The following is a 6000-nucleotide window of genomic DNA, read 5'->3' on the forward strand; positions in this document are numbered from 1 at the left end:
ACGCACAATGAGCAAACACGCTTTACCAAGTATCATCCCTGGTCCTCCTGGTTGCTCCACTAAGGTGGAAAAACGCAAGGTGCAGTCTCAAACCACTTCTGGTCGTACCAGAAGCTCATCTCAAAGCTCTGTTACGTCTGTGGCTTCCCGCTCTTCAATCAAGCAAAGCTATTCTAACCGCTTGCAATTTTCACCACCTGCAAAGAAAGCACACACTGCACCAGATAGAATGGAGAACACTACGGACATGGAAACAGATTCTACTGCGGCTCCAGGTTTACCTCGCTCTTCATCACCGTCAATCTACTCGTTTCTGTTGACCAGTTTCGATTCACGCTTCTCGACTGAGAAACAAGTTGCTCTACAACTGCGCAAGTACCTTCCTCGTGCTTCACTCAAAGAAATAGTCAAGACTAGGAACGGCTTCATTTTCAAAACAGAAGATGCAAACTTGCTTAGCACTATAAAGAACAAAGTACCTATAGATACCTTCGGCAAAGATGCTAAACTTACTAACCTTAATGCATCTCAACGCAAGCAAATACCACCACCTCGCCGTCTTCCCCTCCTTTCCGTGGTGATTCGCGGTGTTGATCCTTCTTATAGCGATGACGAGATTCAGGAAGAACTTACCTACGAAGGACACACACTCCAGAAGGTTGTGCGCATTAGAAACGCTGCAGGCCCCACATACATGGTTCGAGTACTAACTCCTTCTCAAACCACCATTGATTCGCTTCTGAGTAATGGGGCATACATTTATAACAGAAGACACAGAGTTGAACCTTCACGGTCACCAGCACCACTACCACTTCGATGCGAGAAATGTCAGACATATAATCAACATTCTACCTCTACATGCCCAAATACTACTGTTTGCGGCTACTGTTCTGGTGAACACTCCACTCGTACATGTCCAAATCTACAACAACCACCGAATTGTCACACTTGCCACGAACAACATCCGACATATAGTTACAAGTGCAAGGGTAAACCTGCCCCTGCCGAGGCTCACCCTGAATACGTGGCACCATTACGTACATATAACTATTCTGCAGACGTTCCACAATCACTGGACTCTTCTATAACAGTGCGCAATATGCTTGCTTTTCTAACGCTCACTCTTCAAAATATACAGCCATTTCATCGTTCGCATGTCTTAAAACAAATCACCCACGCAGCCAGAGAAATATTCCATGTTACATTTCATGCTACCTATTCTGGTCAAAATGTATATTTTCATACAGCACCTTTGGAAACTACTGTCTAACCTATTCATCATGGATATAGTCTTCTTATTTCTCAATATTAGATCCATTTGGCAGAATAAATCTTTATTCGAAGCGCTGTTACTGGAGGAAAGAGCTACAGTGTTTATCCTTAACGAAACCTTTCTCACTCCCTCTATGACTTGTCACTTTTCTGGATATACACTAATTCGACAAGATAACACTCTTCCTAGGAGGCGTGCAAATGGAGGAACAGCCATGGGATTTTCTCCACGTATCCCATCACGACGACACTTTTGTAGGGTGCCAGATCTGCCTGAATATCTTATAATTACTTTATACTTCCGTAATATAGCCATAACTGTTGCTACTGTTTATATCAGACCTGGAAAGCCGCTACCTACTGCATTCGTGCAACACATTTCCGATAATTATAAGAGATTCATAATTATGGCCGATTTCAACATGCACAGCAGATCACAAAGAGACAGATCTACCTTTCAAACCTTTGTCACAACTCACACGACTGGCATCATTCATGATCTTCCAAAACCCACTAGGCCTGAATCACAAAGCACACCAGATATTGTCATTACTTCTGCTAATCTCGTTTCGCAAATCCATATTGATGTTCTCGATCCATTAGGAAGTGACCATGTTCCGATCAAACTGCTCCTGCGTACTCATCCTACGTCTCCCTCTCCAGAATTTCAGAGAACTAGCGTCCGTTTTGACAAAGCCAACTGGGAACAATACCGAACATATCTATCGACAGCAATAGAGCCATTAAAACCTCCTACATCAGAAGTCGAACTGTATCATGACATTCATACCATCTCAACTTCAATCCAAGAAGCAAGTTCACTTTACATACCAGTAACTACATCAACGCCTTATCGACCAACCTTACCACCAGAATATCTCACATTTGTCACTCGCTCTCGACAGTTTTATCGTGACTATCAACGTACAAAAAATCCAGAATCACTCCGTCATCACCGGCAACTTCAGAGGATGGTCAAGAATTACATATGTGCTTACAAGCTAAGGTGTTGGGTTAAAACCTGTAATTCACTCTCTGACGTCACTCATCCTAGCAAGTACTGGAAACGTTTTAATGCTCTTTGCGGAAAACATACTAAAACACCATATCCATTATTAAATGGTGACTTACCTATACAAACAGATTCCGCCAAAGCTGACGCTTTTGCTGATTCCCTCCAAGACATCTTCACACCACTCAGTTCCACATATTCATATAGACATCCAGCTGACACAGTCAATCCATCTTCTCCTTCATTACAACCTCATGCCCTTCATACTCTTCCGCAAAATGAACCTCTAACAGAGCCAATCACAGTTCAAGATATCAATACAGTTGTACGCAACAAAAGGAATAGTGCACCTGGCTTCGATACAATAACCTATCGCCATATAAAAGAAAGCCCGCTTATATTGCTTACTCTGTTAGCCACGATTTTTACTTTCATTCTGCGAACTGGCTATTTTCCTGTCACCTGGAAAACTTCTAAGACATTAATGTTTCCAAAACCAAAGAAACCTCCTGCCAACTTATCATCCTACCGCCCAATTCAATTAACGTCTACTTTTAGTAAAATCCTAGAACGTATTCTAGTAAGACGTCTGCATGCATACATAGAAAGACGCCAGTTACTTCCCATACACCAAGCAGGATTTCGCCCAGGTAATTCGATCAACGATCAACTACTTCGTTTAACCACCATGGTTACACAACACTATAACTCGGTCAAACCATCATGTCTTGTATTATTTGACCTCGAGAAAGCATTTGACAGGGTATGGCACATCGCACTTATATACAAATTAACTCATCTTCGATTTCCTGTCCCTTATATCAGACTGATATACAACTTTTTAATCGGCCGTCTATCATATGTTTCAATAAATAACTGCCTCTCACATCCTATTTTCCTTCACTGTGGGGTACCTCAAGGGTCGGCTCTGTCGCCACTTCTATATCTTCTCTATGTTGCTGATATGCCTCCACTTCCTGATAAAATTCACCTATTTCAATATGCCGACGACACTGCCTTTCTTGCCTTAGGACCTACTATCCAATCCATCAACACTGCTCTACAGTTAGCTATTAACAATTTTCTCCGCTGGTGCGATAAATGGCAGCTAACGATCAACGCCACAAAAACGCAGGCCATTGTCTTCATTCCTCCGAAACGAACATCAAGAGTCAGAAGAAATCCTAACTGCCTTTCACTACAAGTAGACCAAACTCCCATCCAGGCACGATCAACTGTAACTTACTTGGGGCTCACATTCGATAAACATCTCACTTGGAAACAACATCTTCAAACAGTCACAACTAAGGCATACAATAGACTTAACTTATTAAAAAGGCTCACCGGAACGTCCTGGGGACTAAAAGCGAACACAATTCTGAACACGTACAAGGCCTTTTTACGGCCTGTGCTGACTTACGGAAACGTTGCATGGATTGCGGCTACCCGCAAAATTTATGAAAAGCTATTAGTGCTAGAACGACATGCTTTCCGCATTGCATATCGAATCAAACTGCCTAGTCCCACAGCAGACTTGTACGACCGCATTCAGTTTCCTACACTTCAGTTTCATCTTGAAACTTTACGTCTGACATACATATGCTCTCGTTATAACACCCAACACCCTTTACTTCTGAATACTATGCACCACTTAGCTCTCCATCCTTCTTCATCTCGATATTGCCATACACCGCTATCGTTACTCTATACTCTCTACTGCTACACTCTACCTCCTGATGCCTTAGACCAGGAGCTCCTCACAGATTATCAAGTTCAAGACCATCTTCCACTCATATTTCCATCATTTTCACGTTAAATCCATCTGCTGCTAACAGGACTCCCAATGTCTACTTTGAAGCCTAGAGCAGCCCCTAGGCGAGAATATGACTTCATCCGTAGGACTAACACTTTTAGTGTAGTGATGTGATAACACGCCCCGCCTCATCATTCACAATCTATCTATGTATGATATGCCTTCTCACTAGGTACCCATTATTACTTTCATATATCTGTTGTTCCAGTTCTATACAATATTAAATTAGCATTATTATATAAAAGATCTTCTCTGAGACCGTCAAAAAATTCCTTAAATCTTCATTTTAGCAACACTCTTCCCTAAGAGAGGGCGTAACCCTCTAAAAGGGTGCTAGTCTTTATGACTAGCTATAAACGAACAAACAACAACAACTCGCTCTTAAAGATGCCAAAGAGAGGGCGTAACCCTCTAATGGCTGGGAGTAGGAACTTATTTTATAAGGATACAGCAATTAGATCGATAAAAATTTCAATGTTACCCTATTCCCGTACAAAAAAAAAATCGCTCTTAAATGTTACTGTAGCATTTTAATAGATAGATTCATGAAAAATTGTTTCACTTGTTTCTACATAGCACTAGAAATCGTCCGAACCATGAAAATTTTCAGTCTTTAAACTTTTTATTATTTCTATACATGAATTAAATCAATTTTATGATTAATGAGGAATTGTTACTTGATCACTGATATTTTAGAACGGAAAATTTTCCGGAAAAATAAAGAAGAACATTTTGCACTTCACATCACGGCTAAACAATGATGTAAGAATAAGTGGAGTATCTTTTTATGAATCGGAAAATTTTCCGGAAAATTTTCATCAGTGGTGACTACAAGCAAGTTAGGATATTTTCTAGGAGAGGAAATTAACAGATAGGAATTATAAAAAAAAACATTCTTTAACCTTGTTGATTCTCAGGTAGAAACACGTTTCCTGAGATAAAGGAAATCATTTAAAAAGAGCTGTGACATTTGTCTAACAGGTTACGTAAAAATTTTACAATATTTACTTAAAATTGGCCAGCATTAAAAATAATTTTCTACCATGAGTAAAAACAAATTGGCAAAAGATGCGTAATCAATATTTTTTGCCACGTGATCTTCAGTTACCTTCTGAGATGTAGTTTTTTGCATCGTATGATCGTATGGCGATAAACAGGTCAATTCCTTTTTACAGAACATAAGTACCTTGAAGCATCCCTATTTTTAGTGCTAAAGATCAAGGTCAAATCTTTTTGGTAGATAGCTTCGTATACTACCCTAGGTATCTTGGTTTAAGTTCCTAAAATGTGTTAATGGAAGGAACTGGTTTGATTTCCGTTGGAAGTTATACCTTACGTTAAACTTGGCATCTTACAGCTCATATAGCGATAAGGCATAAAACCTTTGACCTTTTTCGAAGTTACAGTGATTAGTAGTGTAAGGTCCAGGTTCGATTCTCAGTGGTAAATTATGTGATGTGGATCTTATACTAACTATTATAACCAAATCTCATACAGTCTCCACGTTCAAAGGAACATAAAGCTTCAAATTCCATTTCACTAAAAACAATATTTTATGGTTCTTTGTTCAAGTCCCAGTTATTCTTCCATTACTTGTATTAAAATAACCTTAGACTTTATTTTAGTATACCTTTTTAATACGATTTCGGTATAACAAGCATCTTTAAGCATTCTGTTCATTAAATTTCGACCTTGAGCGAAGTAACTTAAAAATTTTGCTGATACAACATGATTATTCCAGTGCTACGTTTTGCATTTAGTTAAGTACTGATTAACGTTTCTGAAGCTAGTTACGTAAGTAAATGTATCCGTGACTTACATAATTAAATTGAACAGATATAACTCAATTATATGTACAAAGCTTACCAAAAAAGTTCTGTCCCTTTTTGTGAAGGTCTGCGTT

This window comes from Thermobia domestica, chromosome 5 (assembly GCF_964235325.1).
Source record: "Thermobia domestica chromosome 5, izTheDome1.hap1.1, whole genome shotgun sequence".
In the NCBI taxonomy this organism is placed as follows: Eukaryota; Metazoa; Arthropoda; class Insecta; order Zygentoma; family Lepismatidae; genus Thermobia; species Thermobia domestica.